The following is a 17,742-nucleotide window of genomic DNA, read 5'->3' as shown; positions in this document are numbered from 1 at the left end:
CCGCTGAGGGAACTGCAGCGGGAGCCCGCGCGAACCAGGCTGGGACCGCAGGCGCCGCCCGGCACCGCCCCCAGCGCGGGGCCCGCCCCCGGCTCCTCCCCCAGGTCATCCGCGGTTCCTACAGGCTGCCTCGCGGCGGCCAGGCCCGGCCCCGCCCCCGGCCCCGCCCCTAGCTCCCACTCAAGGCTCCGCCCCCGCTACTTCCAAGGTTCGTCCTCCCGAGGCCCAGCCTTCTCTCCGCCCCAAGGTGCGGTTCCGCCCGCTCCGCCATAGGACTAAGTCCTTCGTCCCGCCTACAGCCCCGCCGCCCTCCTCTTCGACTCTAATTGGCATTTTGCCAGAACGCTTCTCACGTTGGGATTGGCTACGCCAATAGCCAGTCCGCCGTTCTATTGGTCCCCGACGCCCGCTTTCGCCGGCCCTGCCCCTGTGCAGGGGCGTGGCCAGCGGCGGCGGGCGGCGCGGGATTGGTCATCGGTATAGAGGGGGCGGTCCCGCGCCGCGCGCAGGGCTCGGGCAGGAGCGCGAGTCCTCAGCCGCCTCAGGCTCCTCAGCCGCCTCAGGCTCGGGCCGCCGCCTCGCCCGCCTGCTTCTGCCCCACCCGGCCGCCCTCCACCGGCCGGCGGGCTCTCGCCGTCCGCTGCGGGACGGGTGAGTGGGGAGTCGCGGGGCAGGGCCAGGGTGGGGGTCCGGGACTCGCGTCTGGGTCGCCCCGCAGCCGCGTGCCGGACCGAGCCCCCTGTGAGGGGCTGGAGGACGGGAGGACCCCGCGGCCCCGACAAACTCCTTCCGACCCGGCGGGCGGGGATCCCGTGAGGGAAGCGAGGGTTCGGGGCGCGGGCAGGTGTCCCGGACGGGCACCGGGCGGGGTCTCCGGTGGGGGGCGCGGACCCCGGGCAGGGCGCGCGGCGGGGCTCCCGGACAGAGGTGCGCCGGGCGCGGCGACCCCGGCAGAGGCCACGTCGGAGGGTCTCGGCCACGCGCCCGATTCGGAAGTCGTCGGCCGGAGACGGAGCGGCGATGAGGCGCGCTCGGGACCTCCCTTGTCAGACGGCGCAGACTTCGTCTTCTGACGGAGCAGAGGGTCTGGGGGCGCGGGGCGCCGCGCTGCCGTGTCCCCGGGCCCGGGTGCGGCCCCGAGGGGACCCGGCCGGAGTCGGGGCAGGCGCGCGGGCGGCGCAGGGCCCTCTGGGTCACGGCGTCGGCGTTTTTGAGGGGTGGTCGTGACGTTTCTCGTGGTCGCCTCAAGTGCTCTGCCTGGAAGCGTCGCCTTTTCATTTTTGGCTGGGGTGTTTTCCCGTGTTTTCGTACTCTGAAGTTCGTCTCTCGCACGGGAAATTTGAAACGCAGGCTGGCAGGTCTCGGCTGAGGGGGGTGCAGCGTGAGCCTCAGCGGCGGCCTGAGGCCGCGCGGGCCGAGGGGCCTTTGAGAGCGGGCTGGGTCACGGGCAGACCCCGGCTTGCGGCGCTGCCCTCGGCACCGCCCTCCCGCGGCCCTTCCGCACTGAACTGACTGACTTTCCCGAGCGAGCCGTGGCCACCTTTCTGTTCTTTGGAACTGGCAGATGTGGGCCTCACAGGAAGTGTGCGGGGTGCTTTCTTGTTGAAGAGAACCGATCCCAGGCCACCATAAAGAGCAATTCATCACCTTAAAACTTCTCAAAGCTGTCCATTTTGGCCCAGAGAGAAGCGTGCAGAACAGTGGCACTCTGGGGCGATCAATAGCGCCGAGCGAAAGGAAGGGATTAAGCCCTGCGTTCTGAGAGCTGGAGCCGCCCTCCAGGGTGTTTACAGACCTGGAGGACCGTGGGGAAGCAGGGTCTTCCAGCGCACGTGCACTCACTCTACACTGGCATCTTTCACTTCAGAAAGTTTGTATCTGGACACTGTTGTGTTTTCCAAGTACGTTCATTACAAGGGTTTTAGAACTGATATAACTTTATAGAGTTTCTTAGTTGACTCTCAATTTTATATGGTTTCGAAAAGGATATATGATGGTAAATGAAGTCTTTATCACTGGAAAGGTGGGACACCTGTCTGGAGTTCAGGGCTTTGTGACTGGTGTTACCACGGGTGATTCTGGTTAGTGGTGATAGTGGGCCCCAGAACGTCATTTTGCCAAGAAGCAATAGAGACATAAAATCCACACAGCTTCATGCTTACATTTTTGGCTATTTATGGGGGAAAAAGCTCAACACATGAGTACATTTTATCAGCTGTTTTAAAAGAGCTGTCCTTTTCTGTATTGTTGGAGAGAGGTTGGAAGCATGCTGCATTTATAAATTTGGAAGAATCCCATGAGGGCCCTGAAACAGCCCAGCCAGTCAAGGTTGAATCCTGTGTGTCAGTTTCAGTGTCTTAGTTCTTGGACCTCTTGGCTTGTGTCAGTGGCAATCATTCATGTTTTCACAGAGGTCTCAGGCCAAGTTGTACATCCCCTTGGTGAAGAATGCTGGTGCTTTGGGCTACAAGTTCAGCAGCAACAAAAAACAATTGCTTGTGTTTGGAATTATCACAAGTTAAACATTAGAATGGATACCTTGGCTTTCTAGGCAGCTCTGATGTCTCTAAGCTCCCAGTCTTTGGTGGCAAGGACTCTATAAATAGGCAAGTCTGGATCCTCTGTCCATGGTGCTGAACCTGGTCTTGTACAAATATTTCCTTTTTCTTTTTCTTTTCTTTCTTTCTTTTTCTTCCCCTCCCCGCTTTAGACTTCATTTTCAGTGTTAGAGTGATTTTTGGTGCATGTTTTCAAATTAATTTGGCCATTCACATTATCAAAAGAAAATTGAACAGGGAAGTTTTATTGAACCTGAGCTGAGCAAACCTTTGAAATTCTTGAGCCATATAATTGTTTCTTTTTTAAAAATTCTTTTTGAAGTTTTTTTTTTAAGATTTATATATTTATTTGAAAGTCAGTGAGAGAGAGAGAGAGAGAGCAAGCAGCAGAGAGAAAGAGAGATCTTTCATCTGCTGGTTCAATACTCAATGGCCACAACGGCTGGAGCTGGTCAGATCTGAAGCCAGGAGCCAGGAGCTTCTTCCAGGTCTCCCATGTGGATGCAGGGGCCCAAGCACTTGGGCCATTCTCTGCTGCTTTCCCAGGCCATAGCAGAGGAGCTGGATGGGAAGAGAAGCTCGGAGTCTTAACCGGTGCTCATGTGGGATGCCAGCAACTAAGGCAGTGGCTTTACTTTCTACACCACAGCATTGACCCCTAATTGTTTCATTTTAAAAAAGTGAATAATTGTGCTGACTTAATGGTCTGTTTCCTTTGCTTAGTTTTTCTCCTCTGGAGGTGGGAAGTTTTTTTTTTTTTTTCTAGAGCATGGATATAAGTATCAAACCATTGATGTTACATGAGACTTTGCTTTCTAAACAACCACCTTCTTGCAAAAGTATACTTTATGATAAGATATACCTCTATGTGTACACAGGGACAACTTGTCCCTAAACAGGGTTGATTGTAGCACCCCTCACACTCTGGCATGCCGTTCCCAACTTTTCCTGGAGAGGGGTTTAGTATGTGCTGTGCACTGTTGGGTAATTGCCAGGCATTCCTGTGAGCAACATCTATTCTTTTGTTAATATTGAGGACATTTTGTAAATCATTTTATATTAATCCTTTATTTCTCTTGGGATTAATTTTGACATTAATTTTTATTTAAAATTGTCCTGCAGGTTAGCAGTGAAAAATAATGCGTGTCACTTGTACAGATTCTTTCATGTGATTTTAATTTGGGCATCAACCTAAGAAATGAATTGTTAAGATGTTTTGGATCATCCTGAATTAATTCTTTGGTCCCATTTATTGTATACTTAACTCAGATTACTCTTTGAAATCTTTTTTGTTGAAAGAAATTCAGGAAAGCTCCCTTCTGCCTCTTCCAGGCTTCAGAAATGCTCTCTGAATGCCTACTCTCTGGGAACTCACAGGGTGTGAGCCAGACTTCTTATTCTTAAAGGGCTCACCAGTTCAGAGTAAAGAGAGGACATGTAAGTGGATGGTTCTGGGGGTGCACATGCTGTAGCTTGTAGACAGGAAGCCTGAAGAGTGTATGAGGAGGAGTGATTCGTTTAGGCTTGGATCAGAGAAAGCTTCAGAGATGAGGTGGCCTTTGTGCTGAGCCCTAGAGAGTGAGTTGTAATTGTTTGGGCTTAGATAGGTATATATTGATTAGAAAAAGACAAGAAGCTTGGTGTAACTGGAGAAAGAGTGTGTGGTAGTGTGGCACCTGGAGGTGTGTATGGGGGCAGAGGGGAGGAGTTGGGATTCTACTTGAGGTTGGGGGACATTGTGAAATGGTTAGGATCCTGTTGGAGTGTGTGTGTGGCAGGGTGGGGAGGGTTTATGTGGTAGGTAGAAAAGTGGCTTCTGAAGGCTGTCCATGTTCAAATCCCCAGAAAGTGTCACGACTCTGTACAATACCTGGCAAGGGAGTTATGGTAGCAGATGGCGTGAAGGTTCCTAACAGATCCTGGATCATCTGAGTGGCTCCAAGTGACGAGGTTCCTTAAATGTGGAAAAGAGAGGCAGAAGAGGCAGTGTCAGAGTGATGTGGGATGAAAAGGACTCTAACCACATTTGCTAGAAGGGAGTCGTGAACCTCTAGAAAAGGCAAGAAAATGGATTCTTTCTGTATGTGCTCAGAAAGGAGCACAGAAAAAGACAAGAAGGTTTTTTTCCTTGATTCTAGCCCAGTGAGACCAGTGTCAGATTTCTGACCTCCAGAAGGGCCATGTTTGTTGTGCTGAGCCAATAGGAAGAGGAAATGGATACAAGTTGGGACTGTTTTAGACAGTCTTAGTGGAAAAGTATAAGGATCATGTTAACTTGATTATATTGGTTTTAGTAGCTAAAATGACTTGATTTTTAGGGGAGTTGCCCCCAACAAAGATGATTCTAATTACCAGATTCACCTCCTAGACAAGTCTGGCATCTGATGTTTTTTTATTTGGCCTGAATCCTACTTCCTGTCTTCCCCTGAGCAGCCTGCTCAGCCTGTACCCCTGCTAACTGCCTTATCCCACTGGCTCACCTTTTCTCTGTGCTAAACAATTGGGAGAAAGTGGACCACGTGTACACCTAGGGTTGGGACTGGGAGTCACAGACTAGGCACAATTGTAACCTCATAGCTGTTGTCAAATTCCTTACCAAAGATTTGTCTCCTTATGTCTTATTAATCATTTGTTATCTACAGATGTTTTAATTGTTGTCGGTTGGGTAGGTATGAAATAGCTCACTGTTTCAATATGCATTTCCTTGATTACTAGTGAGTTTGAAGATTTATTTTATCTTTTTTTTTTTTGGCTATTTATGTTTCCTCCTAGAAATTGTGTTCTTGAATTTTTGTCCATTTATTCTCTGGGTTGTCCTTTTTAGAACTTTATAGAAGTTCTTTACATATTTTGGGTTTTATTTGGGTCCTATTCTTTATTCTTTAACAATTATGTTTTGATGAGCAGATATTTAATTTTTAAAAATATTTTATTTATTTATTTGAGAGGTAGAGTTACAGACAGAGGGAGAGACAGAGAGAAAGGTTTTCCATCCACTGGTACACTCCCCAAATGGCCCCAGTGGCTGGAGCTGGGCCGATCTGAAGCCAGGAGCCAGGAGCTTCTTCTGGGTCTCCCACATGGGTGCAGGGGCCCAACGACTTGGGCCATCTTCCACTGCTTTCCCAGCCACAGCAGAGAGCTGTGTCAGAAGTGGAGCAGCCGGGACTCAAACCAGTGCCCATATGAGATGCCGGCCTTGCAGGTGCAGCTTAGCCTACTACACCACAGCGCCAGCCCTGTGATGTTTAATTTTAATGTAGTCAACTTAACAATCTTTTTCTTACAGCTTGTGTTTATTGAGTCTTATTTAAGCAATATGTATTACTCCAGGATTGTAAAATATTTTCCTCTTTTAAAATTCATTTAAATATTTGCTTTTTATTTTTTACTTGGAACTTACTTTTGTGTGATGTGTGAGGTGGAGCTCCCATTGTATCAGTGCTGCTTACTGAGCACCATCTACAGTGCTGCCTTTGAAACCTACCACACTTCACAGATTTAGAAACATGGTTTCTCCATGTACCTAGTGATAATTTAATTTCTCTCTTCCTTGTTTTTAACTCTTTTATTTTTTCCTTTTTACTTTACTTGGACACTGGACAAACTTGTATGGACATTATGTTAAGATTATCTTTGTACTGTTTTTCACTTGAAAGAAAATGCTGTTAAAGCCTTAATTGTGAACTTTGCTATTATTTTTTGGTAGATGCTTTTTATTAGGTTAAGGATGGTCTCATCTTCTAATGGTTTGATAATAGCTTTTAAAAATGATGAACATTAAAAATTCATGAACATACATTTTATGTTTTAAAATCATAAAAATTTTAATTTTATTAGTTCTTATATATTTAAATAATTTTGTATTTTTCTTCTTTGAACTGTGGCTGAGATGAAATATCTTTTAATTTTAAGCCATCATTGATTTCCTGTAATAAAGTGTCCTTTGTCATGATGTAATACGTTAAAAAATATTATTGGATCTAATATGCTAATACTTCACTTAGGATTTTGGCATTTATGTTCATAAGAGGTATTGACCAATGATAATATTGTCTGGTCTTGACCTTATTCAGATTTGGCATCAAGGTGAGTCTTCATCTTTGTAATACTTTCTGAAAGGGAGGTGTCTTAGTCATAGCAAGATGGCTGAGACTGGGCACTATATGAGGAAGAGAGGTTTATTTGCCTTGGGATGCTGGTGGCTAGAAAGCCAAAATGGCCTGGAATTGGTTTCTGGTGGTGGTCCTTGTTGGTGGTCCAACAAGATATCTGGCATCACATGGTGGGAACACATGGGAGAGTGGCAAGTAACTTGTGTGCAAAATAGGTCATGTGGCAAGGGAAGAAGTGAGGAACTGGAGAGGGGTCAGGTGCTGTCTTTTGTAGAAACTCACTGGAGCTAGGCCGGCGCCTTGGCTCACTAGGCTAATCCTCCGCCTTGCGGCGCCGGCACACCGGGTTCTAGTCCCGGTCGGGGCACCGACCCTGTCCCGGTTGCCCCTCTTCCAGGCCAGCTCTCTGCTGTGGCCAGGGAGTGCAGTGGAGGATGGCCCAAGTGCTTGGGCCCTGCACCCCATGGGAGACCAGGAGAAGCACCTGGCTCCTGCCATTGGAACAGCACGGTGCGCCGGCCGCAGCGCGCCTACCGCGGCGGCCATTGGAGGGTGAACCAACGGCAAAAGGAAGACCTTTCTCTCTGTCTCTCTCACTGTCCACTCTGCCTGTCAAAAAAAAAAAAAAACAAAAAAACCAAAAAAAAAACCCAAAAAAACCAAAACAAACTCACTGGAGCTAATCCACTCCCAGGAGCCTACATCCATTCCTTCTCATGGTGGTGCCCTCATGGTCTGACCATCCTCCATCAGACCACACCTCTTAAAGGTGCAGTTCTATCACCTTGAGGAACAGGTATCCGGCACTTGAGCCTTTGAGAGGCAAGTCACATCCAAACCACAGCAGGAGGGATTTTTGTTCCATGAAAATTGCTTCTTAAATGGTTTGGAACTGGGCCTTTTTAGAACATGGAGACTCTCTGGTTAAAAGTCAGCAACAGGAGTCACTGTGTACTTACACCCCATGTGGGATCTGTCCTTAATGTGTTGTCTAATGTGAAGTGATGCTATAACTAGTACTAAAACAGTATTTTTATACTTTGTGTTTCTGTGTGGGTACAAACTGATGAGGTCTTTACTAATTATATACTGAATTGATCTTCTGTATATAAAGATAATTGGAAATGAAAAAAAACAACCTGGTGTTAAATTGGAAATGGCATAGAAAATTAATTAATTTTAAAAAAATATTATGTAGGATCTCTGTCTTTAAGGTGCTGTACATTGTTATTTAATGCTATAATTAGTACTCCAATGGTAGTTTTTTCACTTTATGTTGCTATATGGGGAAAACTGTTGAAATCTTTACCTAATATATACTAAACTGATCTTCTGTATATAAAGAGAATTGAAAATGAATCTTTATGTGAATGGAAGGGGAGAGGAAGCGGGAAAGGGGAGGGTTGCGGGTGGGAGGGAAGTTATGGGAGGGGGGAAGCCATTGTAACCCATAAGCTGTACTTTGGAAATTTATATTCATTAAATAAAAGTTTAATAAATGAAAAAAAAAGTTAATCAATTTGGAAAGGTTGATAGACACATTCTGACCACACCTAATTTCAGATGGTACAGTGAAATCTTTCAGTCACAGAAGTACATAAAAGCTAAGTAGTGGTAGTGCATCACAGCCCAAACCACTTCCAAAGTCTCCTCTAGGCCTTTCCCATAGATTTCTAAGTGTGTTGGTTATCAATGGATGAATTAGAATGTGAAGCTGAACATCATATGTGATTTGTATTTGCCGAGAACAAACCATCTTGCTTATTCTCTCCAGATTCAACCTGGGGAAGTCCTGCCTTTCTACCTCTCCTTATGTCAAAGGAAAATTCTCCTGTTCTCATTAATTTAAATATTATCCATCATGTAGGTTGGTGCAAGTCCTACCTCTCTATGGAAATCTTCACTTGATGAGAAAGGTCTATTGGTCCAGTATAAGCTTCCCTTGTTTTCCTTACTCCGCACTGGGAAGCTAGATGCAGTGAACAGACTCTTGCCCTATACTGATTCCCATCTCCTTGTATTCATGCCATTGTATAATGCCTCCTGTGACTTGTTTTTAACCAATAGATTATGAGAAAGTTGATGGGATGCCATTTCCATGATTATTATATTATATAAAATTTCATCATGCTAGAAGATTTGATTACAGACCCTCTATTGGCTTGATGAAGTAACTGTCTATATTGGGGAAGTACAGGTAGCAAGAAAAATGCAGGTGGCCTCTAGGACCTAAGGGTGGACTCCAGGGGTCGCCCACAGGAAGCCCGGGGCACTCAGTCCTACAGAGCCAGGAAACAACCTGAGTGAACTTGGAAGCAGATCCCTTCCCAGCCAAGCCTTCAGGTGAGAACATAGCCTGTGAGACCCTAAGCAGAGGACCCAGTAAATCCTGCTGATTCCTGGGAATCTCATGGAAACAGTGAGTTACTACATGTATATTATTTGAAACTGTTAAGCTTATGATGGTTTACTGCGCAGTAATAGAAAACAAATGTACCAAATCTCTACTGGACTTCTAGTTACTCTTGCTAGAAGTGGATTTAGGTTACTGAGGGGGTGTTTGTACTAATCGGTCTATTTCTTTGATTTTTTAAAAAAAGATTTATTTTATTGGGGCTGGTGCTGTGGCCTAGTGGGTTAAAGCCCTGGCCTGAAACGCCGGCATCCTGTATGGGCACTGGTTCTAGTCCTGGCTGCTCCTCTTCTGGTCCAGCTCTCTGCTATGGCCTGGGAAGGCAGTGGAAGATGGCTCAAGTCCTTGGGCCCCTGCACCCATGTGGGAGACCCAGAGGGGGCTCCTGGTTCCTGGCTCCTGGCTTCGGATCGGCGCAGCTCCAGCTGTTGCGGCTATTTGGGGAGTGAGTCCGTGGATGGAAGACCTCTCTCTCTATCTCTCTCTGTAACTCTTTCAAATAAATAAAATAAATATTAAAAAAATAAAATATTTACCATCATAAATAATGCTTTGGCAAATATTCTGTATAAAAATTGTGTGTACCATATTACTTCTGACAGATAAATTCCTATAGGTAGGACTGTTAGACCAAAGCATGTAAGTGTTTGTCTTTTAATAATTATCTGACTTCCAGCATTTTAAAAAATTAATATAAAATGTAGATATCTGTTTCTGTAACTTAGTAGGTTGGGATAGGACAGAACTATTGATTTTTGAACATTCAGGTTCCTGTTTTCTTAACCCTGTTTGCAAAGTGCTTTTAAATTATTCATTAAAGTGCAATATGGAGTCTATTTATAGACACGTTTGTGTATGAGATTGCTCCCTTAATGGTTGAGAAAAAGCCTACGAATTGCTATTATCACATCCCTATCTTTGTAAATCTTCTACTCCTATCTACCTTTTCTTTGTTCTCCGTCAACCAAATAGAGACACTGAGACATATAAGACCTTGTAGCTTTCTGTTACTCAGACAAAATAGCTTTGCTGAGCGAACTCTTGTTCTGTTCTTTTCATTTATTAAATAGTTGACCTTGTAAGGGTGAGAGTTTGGTAGAAAATTAATTATTAATTAGAAATATTTTTCCTGATTCCTAAAGTAATATATGTTTATTTAACAAATTTCTAAAATAAAGATGAGTATTAAAAGTGGAATTAAAATCTTGGTGTTCTGTTACCCACAGATGACTACTATATAGATTTAACTTGGTCATACCAGATTATTGTTATAATATATGGCTGGATTCTGATGACTTAGTTTTGTTTGGAATTTTTGTACTTGCATCTAGAAGTAAAATTTTCCTCAGTTTTGCTTTCTTATAGTTGTTCTGTCTGTAATTTCATATGAATATTTGTTAGCTTGTAACTTTTCTTTTTCTAATATGTACCTTTAAGGTGATATATTTCCTTATAAATAACTGTTCAGCTGCCTCATATAATATGTGATTGGAGATATTATCATCTGGTATATTTTGAAATTCCCATATGACTTTTCTTTGATTCCTAGGTAATTTAAAGGAATATTTAAAATTTCCAAACACATGCATATTTTCTTATCATTTTATTATTCTCCAGCATAATTGCCTTGACCTGGATCTTACTTTCTCTGATTTGAGCCCTTCACAATTTGCTGATATGCTTATAGCCCAGAATAAGGCCTATAAATTATAAGCTTATTACTCATGTCTTACTAGTTTTTTGTCTAGTCTAGTTGTTACATCCATTGCTAAGATAATTACACAATTTCATTATGATTATGAATTTATCTTATTTCTCCTTGTAGTTCTGTCCATTTTTATTTATATATTTTGAGACTTTGTTATTAGAGGCATGCAGATTGAAAACTGTGTCTTCATGATGAATTGAGTCTTGAATTCTTAGAAGTTGTCCATTCTTTCTGGTAATGACTCTCTGCCTCTGCTGGCATGTTTGATGTTAATGTAGCCACAGCAAGCTTTTAGGCTCATATTTGCATGATGTCTTTTTTTTTTTGTCATTTTATTTTCAACCTTATTATAGTCTTATACTTTAGATAAGTCTTGCAAAAAGTGTAATTATTTTTTCATATAAGCTGACAGTCTTTGTCTTTTAATTGAAACAATTTATTTACATTAATCATAATTACTGATATTTGGGCTTAAATCCACAATCCTATTACTTGTGTCTTTGTCCTTCATTTTCTGTGTTTGGTTTTCTCTCTTGCATGGTTTTAAACTGATATTTTGATTTAAAAATAATCTGTTTTTCCATCATTCCATTTTTCTACCATCTCCAGTAGATTTAGGTTACGCCCCTATTTTCTTTCTTTTAGTGGTTTTAATGTAAATCAGATAATGTATTATTAATTTACTCAGATAATGCAGTTATCCTTTTACCTTCCTCTTGGACAATACAGCAATCATAGATTTTTAGAATACTTGGTCATTCACCCTCCCAGATTCACATATGCTTGTTATTATATATTTTAATTCTGGATGTTCTTTTAAAACTCGTTGAGCTAGTATTAAACAATATTGTTATATATTAACAATATTACTAATAGTATTAGCAGTCAATGTTTAGATTTATTCACACATTCATTCTTTCTTTGGTCTTCATTGTTTGTTGACATTTCTGACTTGTTATTTTAAAAATCATTACCTTTCAAACCTAGGGGACAGGAACCCAGTGTTTTATTTATTTAAAATATTTATTTATGGGGGGCTGGCGCCGTGGCTCACTTGGTTAATCTTCCACCTGCGGCGCCGGGTTCTAGTCCCGGTTGCTCCTCTTCCAGTCCAGCTCTCTGCTGTGGCCCAGGAGGGCAGTGGAGGATGGCCCAAATGCTTGGGCCCTTGCACCTGCATGGGAGACCAGGAGGAAGCACCTGGATCCTGGCTTTGGATCGGCGCAGCGCTGGCCATAGTGGCTATTTGAGGAGTGAACCAATGGAAGGAAGACCTTTCTCTCTGTCTCTCTCTCTGTCTATAACTCTACCTGTCAAAAAAAAAAAATCTAAAATATTTATTTATTTATTTATTTATTTTCCTTTTATTTAAAAAAGAGAGAGAGAGGTCAATCTTCCATCTGTTGGTTCATTCTGGAAATGCCTGCAACATCCAGCGCTGGGCCAGGCCAAAGCCAAGAGCCAATAGCTCCATCTGGGTCTCCCATTTGGACGTTCAACCAAATGTGTAAGCTATCATCTATTGCCTTCCAGGGTGCGTGTTATCAGGAAGCTGAACTGAAAATCAAATAGCTGGGACTGGAACCAGGCACTTAGATACAGGAAGTGGGCATCCCAAACAATGACTTAAACCACTGCAGCAAATACTCACCTCAACATTTGTGACTTTTATTCTGTGATTGATTCCCTTCTGTCCAAAGAACTTTCTTTAGAAATTTCTTTATTACAGGTCAGCTGGAGGTATATATTCCTTATTTGTTATCTAAAGGTATTTTTATTTCACTTTAAAAAATTCTTTGTTTTAATGACTTAATCAGCCCTTGTTCTGATTGTCGAGGAACAGCTTACTATTTTATTTTTTTTTAGTATTTTCTTTTTCTACTTAATACCATTGGTTGAACTCTTTAATTAACACACAATTATTCTTAGGAGTTTAAATCCAGCTGAAAATTGATCCCTGTTAAAAATAGGAGTGGGAATAAGAGAGGGAGGAGATGTACAGTTCAGCACATGCTTACTCGAACTTACCCCTAAGGGTAAAGCTAGAAACGTGCCATGGACTCCAAATCCCATTAAGTTTGCAGGTACCAATGCCATCTTACTAGTTAAAGTGATAAGTTTAAGTTCATAATTGATCCTAAAGATAGGCTTAAGTGTCAATGGGATCATATAAATAAGACCAGTGTCTGCTAATAATAATTGATAGAAGTAAAAAGGAGAGAATGATCCAACATGGGAAGCAGGATACACAGCAGAGTCATAGAATGGCAAATGCCCTAAACAGCACTCTGGCCTAAGAAGCAGCCCTTAAGGCATTCTGATCTGGCTAAAAAGCCCATGAGAGTTTCTCAGGCATGGAAAGCCAAGACATGGTGGCAAAAAATGACCTAAATGAAAGATCTCTGTGAGTGAGATCCCAGTGGAAAGAACAGGCCATCAGAGAAGGAGGTACCTTTCTCTGAAGGGAAGAGAACTTCCACTTTGATCATGGCCTTGTCTAAATAAAGTCGGAGTTTGAGAACTCAAGAGGCTTCCATAGCCTTAGCAGCTCATGACAAGAGCCTCGGGTGATCACTGACATCGTAAATACGAGTGTCAATTGTTAAATCAACAACAGGAGTCACTGTGCACTTGTCCCCATGTAGGATCTCTGTCCTTAATGTGTTGTACTATGTGAATTAATGGTAAAACTAGTCTTCAAACAGTACTTTATATTTTGTGTGTCTGTGTGGGTGCAAACTGTTGAAATCTTTACTTAGTAGGTACTAAGTTGATCTTCTGTATATAAAGATAATTAGAAATGAATCTTAGTGAAGAATGGGATGAGAGAGGGAGTAGGAGATGGGATGGTTTGTGGGTGGGAGGGTGATTATGGGGGGAAAAAAGCTACTATAATCCAAAAGTTGTATTTTTGAAATTTATATTTATTAAATAAAATTTTCTAAAAAATTCTTTGTTTTATCTAAAAAATTTGGGGCTGTATTTCTCACATTATAAAATTCTTCCTTTTGAAATTGTAGTTCAGTGGTTTTGGGTATTTTTGCAAGGTGACACAGCCATCATCACTTACTGCAGAACATTCATATCACCTCACAAAGAAACTTCACACACACTAAATGGCAGCTCCCTGCTCCTCTTTTCCCCATTCCTTGGCATCCACTAGTCAACTTTTTGTCTGCAAGGATTTGTGTGTATGGACATTTCATGGACAATAAAAATGTGGCCTTTTGTGTCTAGCTTTTTTCTTTTTCCTTTATTTTTGACAGGCAGAGTGGACAGTGAGAGAGAGAGAGAGAGAGAGAGAAAGGTCTTCCTATTGCCGTTGGTTCACCCTCCAGTGGCCGACGCAGCTGGTGCGCTGCGGCAGGCACACCTCGCTGATCCGAAGGCAGGAGCCAGGTGCTTCTCCTGGTCTCCGATGGGGTGCAGGGCCCAAGCACTTGGGCCATCCTCCACTGCACTCCCTGGCCACAGCAGAGAGCTGGCCTAGAAGAGGGGCAACCGGGACGGAATCCGGCGCCCCGACCGAGACTAGAACCCAGTGTGCCGGCGCCGCAAGGCGGAGGATTAGCCTGCTGAGCCACGGCGCCGGCCATGTCTAGCTTTTTCCACTTACTGTATTTTCAAGCTTCGTTTTAGTGTATGTTGGTACTTCATTCAGGACTGAATAATAATCTGTTATTTGATATATAACATTTTGTTTATTTCATTAGTAGGTAGGCATTTGGATATTTTTCTACTTTTTTGGCCATTTTGGACAGTGTACTCTAAATAGTCAGGAATAAGTTTTTAAATTAATTAATTTGGAAGAAACAGAGAGAGATATCTTCCATCTGTTGGTTCACTCCCCAAGTAACCACAATAGCTGGGCTGGACCAGTCCAAAATCAGGGGTCTGGAACTGGGTCTCCTATGGGGGTGGCAGGGACTCAAAATATTTGAGCCATTATCTGCTGCTTCCCAGGGTATGTGTTAGCAGGAAGCTGGACTGGAAGTAGAGCCAGAACTCAAACCCAGGCATTCTGTACTGTGGGTCATGGGTGTCCCAAGTGCAAAGACACAAATATTTTTGTCTCTGTTTCAACCTAGGAATAAAATTGCTGAGTCCTATAGTAACTCCACATTTAACTACATGAACAACTGCCCTAATGTTTTCCAAAGATGCTGGACCATTTTCCATTGCCACCAGGTGCAGTGCATCAGGCTTCCAGTTTCTCCATGTCCCCTCCAATGTTTATTGTTTCCCAAGTTTTTGATTATAGCCATTGTAGTGGGCTGTTTGATTAGCATTTTCTGGGGCCTGCATTGTGGTGTACTGGGTATGGCCACTGCCTGCAACTCCTGTGTCCCTTATGGGTGCTCCACTTCCAATCCAGCTCCCTGCTGATGTGTCTGGGAAAGCAGTAGAAGATGGCCCCTGTACCCCACTCCTGGCTTGGGATCAGCCCAGCCCTGGCTGTTAGGGCCATTGGTGAGTGAACCAGTGGATCAAAGATTCTCTGTGTGTGTGTGTGTGTCTTCTTCTGTCTGTGTAACTCTGACTTTCAAATAAATAAATAAATAAATCTTTAAAGAGAAAAAAAAGATTAGCATTTACTTAATGACTGATGAGGTTGAATACCTTTCCATGTTTTTATTGGCTGTTTGTGTATCTTTGGAGAAATGACTATTGAAATCCTTTACTCATTTAAAAATTGGTTTGTTTGTCTTTTTGTTATGGAGTTGAAAGAGTTCTCATTATGTTCTATTTACTAGTCCCTTGTCAGTCATGTTTGTAAGTATTTCCCCTCCAGTACGGACAGTCTCTGTACTTTCTTGGTAGTGTCCTTTAACATGCAAAAGGCTTTCATTTTGTTGAAGTCCAATTTACCTAATTTTTCTTTTGTTGTTTATACCTTAAGTGTGATATTTAAAAACAACATTGCTTAACCTTTAAATCACACAGATTTATGCCTGTTTTATTCAAAAAGCTTTAAAGTTTTTAACTCTTAAGTTTATGTTTTTGCATTTTGAGTTAACTTGCATATATGGTATAAGGGAGAAGATTAACTTCATTTTACTGCAGGTGGCTATCCATTTATCCTAGTACCATCTGCTGAAAAGGCTACTTTGTGTATTTTTAGCACCTTTTCAAAAAATTAATTGACCATAAAATATGGGTTTAGTTTTTGACTCTTATTCTATTACATAGACCTATATACCTGCCTTTATGTCAGCACCACAATATCTTGAAGCTTGAAGTCTTGTAGCTTGTAGTAAGCTTTCAAATTGGGAAATGTGAACCCTCCAACTTTTTTTTAAAGTTATTTTGCTATTCCTGGTACCTTATATTGCCATATAATTTTAAAGGGTAATTTATATATTTTTACAAAACCAAAAGAGCTGAAATTTTGAGAGGGATTGCATCAAATCTCTATAGGTCAGTTTGGGAAATATTGCCATCCTAATATTGTTTTCCAATCCATATATATGGAATTTAATAGCTGTCATTGTTTTTTAGTGGTTCCTAAGGATTTTCTATATATAAGATTATTTCATTTGTACATATAGGTACTTTTAGTCTACCTTCCCTAATCTAGATGTCTTTTATTTCTTTTTCTTGCACAATTTCCCTAGATACAATCTTCAGCACATTTTTGGATTTGTTTTGGTCAAGTTACACAGCTTTCTTTTGTTCCTGATTTTGAGGGAAGGTTTTCTAGCTTTTACCATCAAGTAGGTTGTCAAGCCATGGGTTTTATAGATGCCTTTTATTAAACTGAGGAGGTTCCTTCTATTCCTATTTTGTTGAGAATTTTTTTTTTTTATCACAAAGGGGTATAGGATGTTGTCAGATGCTTTTTATGCATACTGTTGATATGCTGTGTGTTGTTTGTCTTTATTAATGTCATGTATTACATTAATTCATTCTTATGTGTTGAACCAACCTTACATTCTTTGTATAAACCCCAGTTGGTCATGGTATAAAAAACTTTATATATGTCAATGACTTTAGTTTGTTAGTGATATGTTGAAGATTTTTATGTCTGTATTCTTTTTTTCTTAATTTTCAAAATTAATATAAAGGGAAAAATTTCAAGTATTTCATAGATAGAATTCTAGGAATATAGTGATACTTCCCTTCCTCCCCTCTTCATCCTTCTTTTCTTTTTTTCCTTTTTTAATTTTTGCAGTAATATTTTTAATTTACTTAATAATCACAGGCTTCATGTTCTGCTACATAAAGAGTTCAACAAATAAAAAATAGAAAAGTTTCTGTTCAACATGGTATATTATTGACAAAGGCTATAAACAATAATCAAATCCCAAGATGTCAATTTCACTCATGGATTTCCTGTCTTTTGCAGCTAGATACCATTATGCTAAGTGAAATAAGCCAGACCAAAAAAGATAAATACCACATATTTTCTCTGATTGGTAGTAGCTAATATACATATGTATTTCTAAGGGGTATTGGCCTGTAGTTGTTTTTCTTATGGTGTCTTTGCATTGTTTTAGTATCAAGGTAATACTGACCTAGAATGAGTTGAGAAGTATTCCTTTCTTTTTTTTTTCTTTTTTCTTTTTTGACAGGCAGAGTGGACAGTGAGAGAGAGACAGAGAGAAAGGTCTTCCTTTGCCGTTGGTTCACCCTCCAATGGCCGCCGCGGTTGGCGTGCTGCGGCCGGCGCACCGCGCTGATCCGATGGCAGGAGCCAGGTGCTTATCCTGGTCTCCCATGGGGTGCAGGGCCCAAGCACTTGGGCCATCCTCCACTGCCTTCCCGGGCCACAGCAGAGAGCTGGCCTGGAAGAGGGGCAACTGGGACAGAATCCAGCACCCCGACCGGAACTAGAGCCCGGTGTACTGGCGCCGCAAGGCAGAAGATTAGCCAATTGATCTGCGGCGCCGGCCTGTATTCCTTTCTTTTCTAGTTTTTGGGTTAGTTTGTTAAGTATTGACTTTTTTC

At 42.3% G+C, this 17,742-nt stretch overlaps 1 protein-coding gene across 3 annotated transcripts in view; it reads left to right on the top strand.

Annotated features, from left to right (window-relative positions):
- Window positions 1-609: 609 nt before the first annotated feature.
- Window positions 610-17,742, top strand: part of PCBP3 (poly(rC) binding protein 3) — a 277,993-nt gene continuing 260,860 nt past the window's right edge. For all 3 annotated transcript variants that reach the window (XM_062175040.1, XM_062175028.1, XM_062175047.1), the window contains exon 1: window positions 610-651. The gene's annotated coding sequence lies outside the window, so the exon portion shown is untranslated. The remainder of the gene's footprint in view (window positions 652-17,742) is intronic.

This window comes from Lepus europaeus, chromosome 2 (assembly GCF_033115175.1).
Source record: "Lepus europaeus isolate LE1 chromosome 2, mLepTim1.pri, whole genome shotgun sequence".
NCBI lineage: Eukaryota > Metazoa > Chordata > Mammalia > Lagomorpha > Leporidae > Lepus > Lepus europaeus.
Note: the sequence above shows the minus strand (reverse complement) of the source record. Positions and strands in the feature narration are given on the sequence as shown.